The 13,509-nt window shown below is 40.6% G+C and overlaps 1 protein-coding gene across 9 annotated transcripts in view; it reads left to right on the forward strand.

The window, feature by feature from the left end:
• Positions 1 to 8,607: 8,607 nt before the first annotated feature.
• KLC1 (kinesin light chain 1) overlaps positions 8,608 to 13,509 on the forward strand; it is a 46,463-nt gene continuing 41,561 nt past the window's right edge. For all 9 annotated transcript variants that reach the window (XM_072930464.1, XM_072930465.1, XM_002200581.7 and 6 more), the window contains exon 1: positions 8,608 to 8,743. The gene's annotated coding sequence lies outside the window, so the exon portion shown is untranslated. The remainder of the gene's footprint in view (positions 8,744 to 13,509) is intronic.

The following is a 13,509-nucleotide window of genomic DNA, read 5'->3' on the forward strand; positions in this document are numbered from 1 at the left end:
ACCAAAAATTCATAACCAAATTCATATGAGTGTTCATATGAATATTCATTCAGAATTCATAACTAAAAAGAGATAGAAAAGAAGTGAAATTAATGAAAAAGACGGTTAACACAGCATTCCAGCCTCTTTTGGCTGCAAAATGAGTGGGATGGGAAGTGACAAATGTGTGAACCATCCTTTAAAGGAATTTAGAGTGCTTTCTGCATTGGTGTACAATAAACCTGGCAGCACCATTTTACAGTTATGTAGTTAATTACAAGGATGTGGAGCACGTTAAACTGCTGCCCACAATGGAACCCTTTACAGGGTAGATTTCTGGTCAGTGTTATACACTGGGGAAGGAAGATAGTGTTATTCATCAGCCTTTTCTGTGTGAGTCATGGCAGCTTTCAAACATATGGTGATGGTGTACTTTGTAGCCCTTCAGCATGTAATGTGAAGTGCAACACTGTGTAGGCAGTACATTTCACTTTCATGGCTAATTTATATTTATCAGTTGTTCCCAGCTTTGTCTTAGTTTTAACTGAGGCATGTGTCAGTTCCTCTTTGCAGCTACATTATCTTCAATAGGTAGACTTTGATAAAAAACTGCTCTATATATGTCTTGGAACAATTTCAATATATTTCCATTTGAGTTTTCATTAAAATAATTATTTTAGATATTAAGGATTAATCTTGTGTTAAAATACATGGATTCAAAATCTAAAGTTCTGCATATGGCATGTTTCAACAACTCCAGAGAACTTTCCCAGGAGGCTGTAGCTAATTGGTGTGGCAGAGTGAGCTGCTCTCTGTAATCAAAACACCTCCAACAGTCCAGGTGTTTTAGGTGACAATGCTGTCATAGATAACCATGGCAGCATAGATTTTTTCCTTCAAGGAAATTACTATAAGGTGTACTCTGTGAATTTTCTTATGCCCAGCTGGCCACCAAAGTCAAAGGCCAAGGAGTCCTGCTTTAATTTCTTATTTATATTTGTCCTCTAAAGTAAAATTGAAGCCTCAGAATATCTGTAATGACCTACAAACCACTGAGGTTAGTAGCCTTCTTAGCCAGTTGCTGCTTAAATTACCCACATTGAATCTAGTCTTTGGCATAAGGAGAACCTTCAGAATATGATGTGATGCAGCAATGTCTGCCAAACTTGTCATACTTAGTTCATCCTCTCACTGTTTTTTTTTTTTTTATACCTATGCTGGTCAATAAAAAACCTCTACACAGATGTAGGAGGAATTGCTTCAGAAATTGACACCTATAAGGCTACTTTCTAGGGCCTCCTTTCACATCCCCTAAATACAGGGGATATACTGAGTGTGGGTAGGCTAGGTTAGAGATGGGCCCCAGGGAGGGAGATCATCTGTCCTTATCCTGCATCTGCTCTGTTTCCCAGGAGACAGGATGAGGAACAAAATATCTAGCACAGACAGTTCTGTTTGCTATTGATTTTTAGAGTGACTCTGCCCTTCTCAGCCCTATGTCGTGTCTACCATCCATCTTGCCACAGGCACATTCAGAGAAGCCATTTTCTGTACAGACATAATTGGTCATTGGCACAGAAACGACAGAAACTATTGTCACACAGCAGAAGCATTTCCATTTCCCTTGGGGCAGACTGTATTACCATGAAGTCCCCAGTCCAGTGCAGCTGGGTACTGCCCCTGAAATACCCTCTTAACACAAACAAGGCAAACTCCAACAATGAAAAGTGGATGTACAACAGCCTCCCATAAAAAATGAGAATTTCCAATCAAGCTTGAATGCCAAGTGATTTTGGTATAATTCCATATAGAGCATTAGCTAAGGAAGAGAGAAAAACATTTAATGGAAGAAAGGGGTATAAAATTTTGGCAATTACTGTGCCATGTGCAGAAAAGGAATGCATTAAATGTAAGGGAGGTTTACTGGTAAATCTGACTTGAGAGCAAATGTTTTAGATAGTGACCATGGCACAAACATTTGCAGCTCTTTAGGCTCAAGAAAGATGAAGCAAATAGGAGCAGAGAAGGGCAAATTGAATAATCAGGGAGATGTAGAATCTCTTTTAAAGAGATTAAGAGTTCAGTTTGTTTAGCCAAGCAAATTGATGGTCATGAGGGGAGAAAGGTGTGCAGAATCTGCAACACAGGTGAGTGGAGGAAGAACCAGCTAAGAGTTAAGCAAGAAAGAACCTTCTTTTTCTACAATAATTTAATTAAACATATAAAAAAGAAGTGTTACTTGTGAGGACTTCCTTAAAAATGCAAACACATAGAGAAATGGAGCTAATCACTAGCCAGGGAAAAGAGCCAGAAAAAAAATATCACAATTTGGCACAATATCTGTATGTATATATTACCCTTGAGAATGCTCAGTGAAGGAGTGATGTTCTTGGGCAGGAAGGGCAAGATGCCTGCTTGGTTTTCAGTGGACTTTGATAATTACATTTAGAAAGAGACCTGATTAGGTGGTTGCCTGAAATGGCTTTTAGACTTCAGAGATTTTGTTGTCTTTCTTTCATCAGTAGGTGCAAATTTCTTCTTGGAAAAGGTCACATACAGCAATACATTGGCATTAGCATTTCTTGTGATTAGCTTATGCATAAGCTTTAATAAAAGGCATATCCGAAAAATCACAGCTTCCTTCTTCTCTAAATGTATGTAGGAACCTCAGTGAGAATAAAGGGTATAGATCTCCTATATCAGTGTGAGAAAGCACCTGTTTTCCTGGTGCTGAGGCAAATTTATATTCTAGTCTGTGCCTCTGCCTGATATTGATTGGAAAAAAAAAATAGTGCTTTTCCTACATTTTCAGAGATTCACTTCTCAAAATAAGAAAAATCTCATACTATTTAATGAAATTATCCCAGATTTACACTACTGTGTCACTGAAATTACAGTCCTCACAGCCCTCACAGGGTGGTAATTTTGTTTTGGATTTTTTTTTTAAGAAAAAGCATTTTTCATAATGAAACTATGGAGGATTTAATGAAAAAAGGTTATAAATAAGTCTCCTCTGCTAAGGATCCTACAATGACTACTGAAATTACCAAGGAAAGAGTCTCACCTAATCTAATTGCAAATAATCTGGCAGGCAAACTGTATGAATTAGCAGAGCTCTAAAGGAATGCTGACAAACCATACAGGTAATTAAGAGCTAGTGTTCTAAAAAAGGGAAGAGGATAATGGAAGCAGTAAGAAAGCAGACTCTTAGAAATCAGTAAAGGTGGTCCTTTTTTCCCCTGCTTTTACCTACATGTTCCTGGGTTTGAACAAAGACACATGATTTTGTGTTTGGAAGAGTCTGTTTGTTGTGTTTGTAGAATAAAGTTTTTTCCCCATCAATACTAGGCCTTATCCCAACATAAAGGTAAAAAAGGGAGCTGATTCATAGTTGGGAAGTAAGGATATAGTAGGGTGAACAGGAAGCACTGTACCACAGACAATGTTATTATTCCAGTAGTGGCCAAGTGTGATATTCCCTCAACTGCCTGTTTTTTATTTCCTCTGGAGGATCTAATATACTTCTGCAATGGTTCAGTGGCTGAGGTAGGTGAATACAGAAATAAATGCAACTTCCTGTGACTCATATGCAGAGATTAATAATCCTCATAACCTTGAATGAGCAACTGAAACCCCAGGGGTGAATAAACTCACTGAGAAGTGAAAGTATGGAGGAAGGAAAGGAGGAACCTAAATGGAATGTTATCTTTCTTCACGCATAAGCGCTAAAAGTCATGCAGAGTGAATATGGAGAAGAGAATATTTACAAGCCAGAAAGGTGCTGGTAGTCAACCATCAGCTGACTATGGAGCATGGAAACAAGTGAGGAAGAAATTTGCTTCATCTTTCAATGAAATGAGAGGTATGACAGAAGGCAGAACATAAATTGCTGGTAGAGCATAGTGAGCATAGTGGTGTAAACATTTCCTCATAGAGGTGGCAACTTATTCCTTGAATGCAAGGAGTAAAAATACAAGTCTAATTATTACCACAAGCTCTCCTCTGTGAATCCTCAACCTGTCCAGAATTTTGATGTTTAAAGTAGGATCTTGGAGAATACTGACAGTGTCTGTAAACTCATAGCACAGAGTATTAGAACTTGTCAAAGGGTGGAATCCTTAGCTCCTTGATCACTTACTACTTTGAAGATAACAATGGAAGTCAGGATATATAAATATAGCTGTGTTGCTGAAACTTTCTAGTATTTTCCTCTATGTTCACAGTAATATTGACATGCAAATTCTCTAGCTTTCCAGTGGTTATTTTAACTGTATTACCTGAGGTTTTCATAACAAAACTGTTTTAAAGCTAATTGAATGTGCTGCTTAAACCTTTCATTCACTATATTATGTTCTTTAGTAGCAGCAGAGCTCTGTAATAACTAAGAGTTAAAAAAATATCTTGTTAACAAAATATCCAGTGCAAGTATCTTGCTCTGTTTTAAAAAATACAACAGAAATTAACTGTTAAGACTTGAATTAACACTGCACGCTTTACTTCCTTGTTATTTCTCTATGGAGAGAAAACAGCAGGGAAAAGCAAACTGGCTTCCATTTGTTGCAACTTCCTAGAAATCCGAAAAAGGAGAATTCACTTGCATGTAAATAAAGCTTATTGACTTGGGAAGCAGGATCATGATCAGTGTTTATTTTACTTAGAATTAATGCCTTGCCTGACAGTGGGTTCCCAATGGTAAGTTCAGGCATTTGACAATGAGTCAAGCAAAGCAAAACACACTCCTTTTACCCCAAAGTGCCTGAATTCTCTGGCAAAAAGGTAGCTCTGCATGCAGTAATTGTACACATGAACAAAAGAGTTGGGCTAAAATTGTGCCTAGGACTGGGTACTTGACATTTCTGAGTCTTGAGCACTGGTTTTTATGTCTCCTCTTTTCCTTAAAGGATGTTCTGGTAGGAAATACAAACTAAAACATATGCAACTGTCAAGTGGTTGTGATGAAAAACCAGACAGATTGCTGAATCTGGCCTTTCAATATTTATTATTGCCAGGATGCTTTTAAATAGCACTTTAGCAGCAGTTGAAATTACTCCAATATAGTACTTTATTGTGGCCATATTTCTAAAATGATGTCATAGACTTTATAGACTATAAGATTAGATTGAAAAAAAAAATTCTCTTTTGGTGGGAAGATCCTCTAAGACAGAAGGATGTGTTTTTTTAGTACAGTGGTGTGCTGGTGGCATTTGGCCACCGTCAACCCATCACAAACTGTAAAATAAAATGACCCACACTTCTTAAAGGAAGTGAACCTGAATTTCTTTAGAGGCTTGCCCCATTTCTGGATGTCAGTTAAGCTGACCTCAGTTTGCTGTGTGTATTTCTCACACTGTTGCACATCAAAAACCACAGAGCTTTATGCTGCATTAGTTGAACTGTTTGCTCTTTGCTCTCCCGCTGTGAATTACAAACCTCCCTCCCTCTTCTGGGAGTAGATGGAAATTGGTATATTGAGACTAAAGAATCCAGCATTGTAAATAATTTGTTTTGGGGTTTTGTTTTGGTATGCACTCAGGAGTCTGCAGAAAACAATGGCGACTTTGCTGGTGATAGGCAAAGGAGCATAAAAGTCACCATCCTTGGAGGTGTTTAAGCAAAGACTGGACATGGCACTTAGTGCCATGGTCTAGTTGACATGGCAGTGATTGGTTGTAGGTTGGACTTGATAATCTCAGCGGTCTTTTCCAACCGAATTGACTCTGTGATTTTGTAATATAGTAGAGACAACATGTCTCAATAATTTAATCAAAAAATCAGGGCTTGCAGCATAACTAGTTCCTTAAGAGAAAATGGAAATGTGGGCACTGAATAGTTTTTACTGCTAGATGAACCTGGATAATTCTCATGTAGATGAGACAGGAAAAACAAGATCCAAATGAAGAGGAACTCCTTGGATATTTCAGGTCAGGAAGTAGCTTGAGGAAAAATCATCTTCACCAAGTCTTTCCTGTGTCTAGCTTCTGCTGTGTGCCATAAACAGAGAGGAGTAAGACTGCACTATAGTTCCATTGAGCTAATCAACCTTCCTGCAGGAGGGAGCTTATAGTGTGTGCTGTTTATGTGGGAAATTGCCAGGATGCATATACTTGATTAGCCAGCATATTATGAATCAGGGTCATAGCTGGAGTAGTTGCTTTGTTCAGAGATGCTCATATCCCTGGGGTAAGCAGCTAATTGCAGGAAATCTTTTAAAGCAAATGTGTGATAGGAAGAAAGCAATGAATATTGTTTATTCAAAAGGCAGGAGTGGTTCCTTTGAATCAGTTCTCTTGCATAATTATGTAATTAGGGCATGTTCTATTTTTAATTAAAGCTCTTGCATATTAATGAGAATACTCTGAACCTGTGAACCAATTGGTATAACTCTTTAAAATGTAGTTTCTGTAAGGGAATGCCCTTCAATCTTTTTTCCCCTTTCGTATTACTGTGCAAAGAGATATTTCACACTGTTATAATTAGGTTGTATTGCCTGTTAAAACTAGAATGTGGTTAATTAAACCATTAATATAAAATTGCCAGAGAAAAGTTTTAAATGGAGATGAAGAATGCAAGAACGTGCTGCTTGGAAATACTTGTATCAAAACTGGGGTTTGCTGGACAGCTGGATCTGTGTAAAATATCAATCAGAGAGTGGAATTCAGTAAGTATACTTAATTTCCCTCAGCTTTTCAAATCCAGCAATGATTCTCTGTATTTACAGTCTGAAGACTATCTATGTTCCCCTAACTTTGCTTTGTTTCTTGTGGGCTTCTGTGACTCTTCCTGTTCTTCTGCCTGTTTGACAACAACATTAGCTTTGATTCCTCTTCTGACTTCCTGCTTATTCTTAGGAGCCTTGCTTTCTCACCCGACTCTTGTTCTCACATCTATTCTGTAGACTTGCTCAGCATTGTACATGAGGGCAAACATATGTAAGATCTGCTTTCCTTGAATACTTTAAATATTACCACTTAGGTGAGGCTGCATATTTTCATTTACCACTATACCTCTATGTTCTTCTATTAGGTTATGATTCATACCCTGTACATATTGCAGGTCCCCTCCCACTGAAAAATGCTATTCTATTCTATGTGGAGCTCAGGTGATAATGCATCACAATACAGCTCTTTCATAAAGTTAGGCTGTCACTAATCCCTGATGATTTACAGTGTACATTTTACAGCTTTGCTATAATTAATGTTTTGAGTGCTTGTTTTTTTGGGGTATTTGTTTTTGTTGTATTGTTTGTTTGTTTGGGTTTTTAAATGGTTATTTTCATTTTTTTTTTTCTATCTTATACCTCAGTTCCCTCCATCATTTCTTTCTGGGCTTAACGTCTACCTAGTGGAACATAACATGAAAATACTGTGGCTGTTCCTTCCTCTCTAGCAAGAGTGGGAATGAAATTGGAAGCTGCAAAGAAATAGTTCTTTGCACATTCTTTGACAAGTGTCACTGAGTTCTCATGGAACTCTTACTTTTCATGTATAAACCTGTGTAAGAGCAGGGATCTTTCACTTACCTCCACGCAGAACAAAGATGAGGGCATTGAAATATATTGGCAACATTCACTGAGCTCTATGTGGTGGGCAACCTCCAACACAGTACTTGTCCTTCAGCTTATTTCTCTGTGACTTACTCCATGAGCCACTGCAAACTGCAGGGATTTTCAAGCATATTTCATGAAGTCATGGTTGGAAGAGACCCTCATGATTTTCCAGTTCAACCATCCACCCAGCATTGCCCCTGTAACCCCATGACCACTAAACCACATTGCCCAGTGCCACATCCAGGTGCCTCTTATCACCTCTGGGGTGGTGGCTCCACCAGCTCCCCGGGCAACCTATTCCAGAGAATGATGAGGTTCCTCCTGAGCCTCCTGTTCTTGAAACCAAACCAACTCGGGCCCCTCAGCCATTCCTCATAAGACACGTTTTCTAGACATTTCATGAGCCTTGCTGCCCTTTGCTGGACACACTCCAGCACCTCAACGTCCTTTTTAAAGGGAGCGGAAGATTTTCCCAGAGACATCCAACTGAGATGGGGGCATCAGTTTCACGAGTCCTGCATTCACCATAACCCTGAACACCTTTCCACGGGAGTAGGTCAAACCAGCGCCAAGAGCATCAGCAGTGGAGCGAGAACGCCCCAGTGTCACCGAGGGCGCCCCGAGGAAACGCCGGGATCTGCTCTGCACTGACATCCACTTGAGGCAAATCTTAGCGAGGTTTAGCGTGGCTGCACTGGCAGCCTCGGGGATGCACCTGAAGCCCGGAGCTGCCCAGAGCATCCAGCCCGGCGCTGCCGCGCTCCCGGGCAGGGATGGCGCCGTGAGGGGGGCGCTGGGAGAGAAGGGCGCGCGGGCGCTTGTGGGAGAAGGGGGGCGCCGCCATGTCAGGCGGGGCGGGAGGGAAGGAGGGAGGGGAGCGCGGGGCGGGACCGGGGCGGTGGCCGCAGCCGCAGCAGCAGCGGCCGGGGCGGTGGTGGCGGCTGCCGGCAGCTGTCAGCGCCCGCTCCGCCGGCGCCGACCCCCGCGGCCCTGCAGCGCCTTGCGGGGAGCACTGAGTGCGCCGTGGTGCTGACTCGCTTCTTTCTCGCCTTCCCTCTCTCTCTCCGCTCCTCTCTCCCCCCAAAAAACCCTTTTCCTTCCTCCCTTTCGCCCGCCCATCGCTGACATCCTCCTCCGGCCGCCTCCCCGCCCCGGGCTGCGCGGCCCCCGCCGCCCCAGCGAGCGCTGCGCACATCGCCCGAGCTGCAGCACCGAGCGGTGAGCGGGGGGAGCCGCCGGGCCGGGACGCGGGGTTTGTGTGTGTGCGGGTGTGTGTGCGGGTGTGTTTGGGTGTGTGTGTGCGGGTGTGTTTGGGTGCGGGTGTCTGGGGCGTTCAGTTCCCCTCCCTTTTCATCCGCCGCTGCGCAAATAACAAAAGGCTGCGCGGGCCGCCCGGTCCCCCCGCGGCGCCGCCGCTGACAGCCGGCCCCGTCCTTCCGCGCCCAGGGCGGGGTGGCTTTTTGGGGAGGCTGTTTTTGGGGCGTTTTGTCAGTTGCGCTCGGCTGCGGGCAGGGGTACGTGCCTGGGGATGGGGATCGGCTCGGCTTTGTCCCCGTTTCCTCTCCCGGCTCCCCTCGGTGCTGCGGCGGGCGCCGCCCTGGGAGGGAGCGGGCAGAGGGCTGGGGAGGCTTCGGCCTGCGGCCCCGGGCGTGCGGCGCTTTGTCTGCGCTCCCCCGGCTCCGGGCTGTGCCGCTGCCAGGTCGGAACTGCTGCAAGGCGAGGCGAGGACAGGTCTTCTTTGGGCTTTGTACATAGTGACCGGATTTATGCATTGTAGGTCACCTGCCTTGCTGTAGTCGGAGGCGATTCATATAGACTTAGGTCTTGCTTGGATTTCTGCACCCCCAAAATAAGGCAAGCATTGGTTAGAAACACGTTAATCTAGCAAAAATATAGAATTTATTTAATTGATAGCTAACTGTATCTTTAGAGCAGAGATTGATTAGAAAGACACTTTAAAACCTTACTCGTTTTGCTTTTCTCTTTCTCATATTTCTAAGTAACATGATGCCAGATTTGTAGATCTGCATAGCAGTTGTATGTAATCAGAATAAGGAAACTTCTTAACACTTATTGAATTCTGTGTTCTAGGCATATTGAAGCATATTTTAATGACCAATGTGGCATCACCTAGTGTAATACTCTTGGTGGCTTTTGAAGGTGGCTAATCATTGATGGAGCTCTTAATAATTTTTTTTTTGTATTAAGTAATTTCCATTAATGGATATGATGTAAAAGTAGTATCAGTACTCAAGATATTGGTCATGAAGCCAGAATACAGACTCAGAAAACAAAACTGACTAGGAAAAAGCAAAAGTCTGTTTTTATAGTTTGCTTTGAACAGCAAAATTGTGAACCAGTGTCATTCATATAAATGCTTTCATGTGTAGACATAATAGAAGAAACTAAACCAGTTAAAATTCAGTTATAGCTGTGTTGTGCTTGACAAAAGGTTTAACAAAAATTGCTCTGCAAAGTAATTGTCTCTTTCACTTCCACTTTTGCATTTGCTCATCACTTAAATAGGAAACTTATGTACAAAGTGTGTCCATTGGAAGATAAAGAGGAGCTGTTGAGATTTTAGACAGCTTCGCATTTTGATTAAAAAAAAAAGCCCTACAAAACTGAAAGCAGCATCTTTTCGAGTGCACAGTTGGTTTAAAACTCTTTTGGAAGATAGCTTTATTTTAATTGAGTATGAATTCCAAAGCTTCAGCAAAACATGATAGAGGATGTTATACCCCTAGGATTACAGATACAATTGGAAGTTACACATTCAGCATTTACTGGCAGCAGAGAGAAAGCTGATCCATCTGGTGAGGCTGAGCAGAAGACCTTGTAAGTCACTTGTGCAATTATTTTTGTGACCACATGGTTTAGGAGGACCTTTTCCATGAAATTAGAACAGCTATGGAGAATTCTGGCAGCTCCATTTAGGTAGACATTTCACATAATGGAGAAGCATGTAGGTAAGTGCAGGGAATTTAAATTGTCTGCTCCTGAAACTGGCTCATCAATGCAGTATCACTTCTGTATCATGTTGCAGTTCAAGTTTGGCAGCCTTTATGTTTCTGAAGGAAGATTATGGAGCTGAAGAATTCCAGTAATCAGAAATTCTAACAGCAGTTAGAGCACAGATTCCCTTTACTTGCTACCATATATAACTAAAGCAGAGAATAAAGTTACCCCCCAAAGGCCCTGTGAAGTAGCATCATGGTTTGTCAAATTCCTATGATATGGTTAATAATGCCTTATTAATGGAAATGGATTATTTTAAAAGATCTCTAATATACAACAGAGGACTCACATACATAATTTGTAATTAAATGTGCAGGAGTCCCAAACACAATCTGAATGTTTTTGACATAGAACAAAATTCACTGTACAGATGTTTAAGGCATATAAGGACAATTGCTGCTTCCTGTGTTTATGGAGAACTTGCCATGCTAATGTCAGAGACCTCTCACTCATGTGCTGCTCATACAGTACACTTATCTCTCTCTCTGTATCTTTTTGTGTATGTATACATACCTACATATGTCTCCTATTTAATTGGGAGTTTGGGGAAATACTGTAGCCTTATATTCAGTTCTGAGTCCATTTAATGTAGCTTCTGTTTCTCTTGAAATGTGGGCTCGTGCAGTTACTCTTTCATCTCTTCTTCTGTTTGACTTCTCTGGCAGACGTGCAATTGAATTTACTCTGGGATTAACAACATCTCTCCAGCTGTACAGCTCATGATTATTTTAAAACTCAATTCCATGTACAAATACTTGTAAAATAAAGTTTCTATAAGAGGAGTAAAAAATACAGATATTTTGGTAAATTCATAAATAAGCAAAGTGTACTTTTGTATTCACTGTTGAAGTGCAGTGTCACAGACAGTGATGGGGACAAGCATGCTTGGTCTAGTTAAATTAACATTCTTTGTAGTCAGTGTGCCTCCAGGGTGTTGTTCAGTATGACACAACTGTTGTAAAAATGGACCAATTCCATCATCATCTCAATAAAGTGGGTAGCCACAGGCTTTCTCTTAATTCAGCCTTCATAATATTTCATATTTCCAAAGTATTTCTAATTGTTTTACCCTGACCAAAGTTTAGGAAAACATTTCTTTTCAGTGTTAACTCTGACTTTCCTTCAAGCAAAAGCATGACAAACATAATGTCTAAGATGTATTTATTGTACCCAAGTACCAGCCAGGGACACCTTGTTCACTCTAAATAGAATCCTGTTTGACTTCAAAATAGAACTGATTGTACTAGTTATCCTGAGTCAGAGTCAGCTTCAGGTGTTTTTGAGGTAATGAAGTCTTCACAGTGTTTTATTTAGTGAAACATTTTCCTTTCTGAAAGTAGGATGTAGAAGAAAGTGTGGTTCCTTTGAAAAGCTACTAAATAAATGCCTGACTAGAGAAAGGTGCCCTTTTTCTGACTTGGATTTGCTGAGATATTTGTTGTCGTCATCTTCCGGGATTTAAACTGGGCACTTCATTATGAGGATTAGAGCCAGAATTGCAGATGCTTTCAGTGATACAGGAATTACTTCCAGAGGGTTCTGTATGAGGTGTTTTGTAGTCATCAGGCATGAGATGACACTATACATGGGGCTTTTTTGTGCTAGACAATTAACATAGTTAATAATAAGAGGCCATACTGAAAGGGCAAGCACAAGGACTGAAGGCTGTATGTATGCTTCTAGTACCCTTAATATATTTGGGAGTGTGAACAAGGATGAACACTAAAGCAGAGTTAACATTAGAGATGCTGATTTCTTTAAATGTATAAAGACAATCTCTGATAGTTTATAGTTTCTTCAGATTCAGTCAGCTAATAAAACAGATGCAAGTAATAGTATCTGTGTGTTCATTTAATCACTGTTTGTTTCTTTGAATACAGCTTATCTCTCAGGGATGCTGCTATTTAACTGCAGTAAGAAGCAATCTTTACTCTGGAAGCTGTATTTTGCCTTTTGGCATGTATGTAGAGTTAAAATGAATTTAGTTTGTCAAATAATTACTGTTGTCATGTTTCTTGCTGAAAATGAGGAAACATGGGATCATGCCATCTTATGTTTCCTCTGTTGTCTGCTTAAATGGGTATATTTTGTATGTGGTTTCTTAGTATCAAGTCATCCTTACAAGGAAAAGCAGTAAAATATCTTTTGTGGAGAGACGTAAAAGTGAGCAATTTAATATTTTGATTATTTTGTAAATGCCCACCATAAACCAAATTCATTGTGTTTAGATTTTCTTTCTCGGATTATGTCAGAAACCTAGCTGATTTTATTAAATTTTAGAGTGACTAGAACAAAGGATGTCACCAATCTAGTGGGTAGTACTGGCATCCTTACATATCTGTAGAGTTGGGGTGGTGGCTAATTATATTACATTTACTATGGGATGTACCCCAGCAAACCATTTGAAACGTTAACACTGCACTTATTAATGTTCAGAAGTTCAAGAAATGTCTGACATAAATCAATTTTCTGATAATACTTAAAAAGTTGTATCTACAAGTTCATCTTTTTAAAGGACAATACATATATTTTTCAGAAAAACTGGATAAATTATCTTCATTCTTATCTGTGTTTGTATGTAGTTATTAATGTTAACAAAGAATTAAGATTACTGGCAGCTATATGCTATGGTTTGAACTTGTGAGCTATTCCTCAGTGCAGAGGGTGGTGGTTTTAAGCTTCGTAAAGGATTGCAGTAGCTGCATTCCTGCACTGTATCTTGAGTTTGCTCCTTCCAGCTGACAGTAGCTGAATGATTTGCAAACCATGTCATACAGATTAGGGGCTGGCAGGGAGGAGCAGGGTGTGTGTTGGTGTGGTTCTGCTGCTTTCTTTTTGTTTTTCTAAATAGAATATTGTTTTAAGATTAAGTGCTTTTATGGATGTTCCTTTATCAAACAATGTCAGCCTGAATAGTGTGGGAAAGCCACAGTTTGTCTTTCTCTTTTGGCTTGAGCAGCTTCCAT

Source organism: Taeniopygia guttata, chromosome 5 (assembly GCF_048771995.1).
Source record: "Taeniopygia guttata chromosome 5, bTaeGut7.mat, whole genome shotgun sequence".
In the NCBI taxonomy this organism is placed as follows: domain Eukaryota; kingdom Metazoa; phylum Chordata; class Aves; order Passeriformes; family Estrildidae; genus Taeniopygia; species Taeniopygia guttata.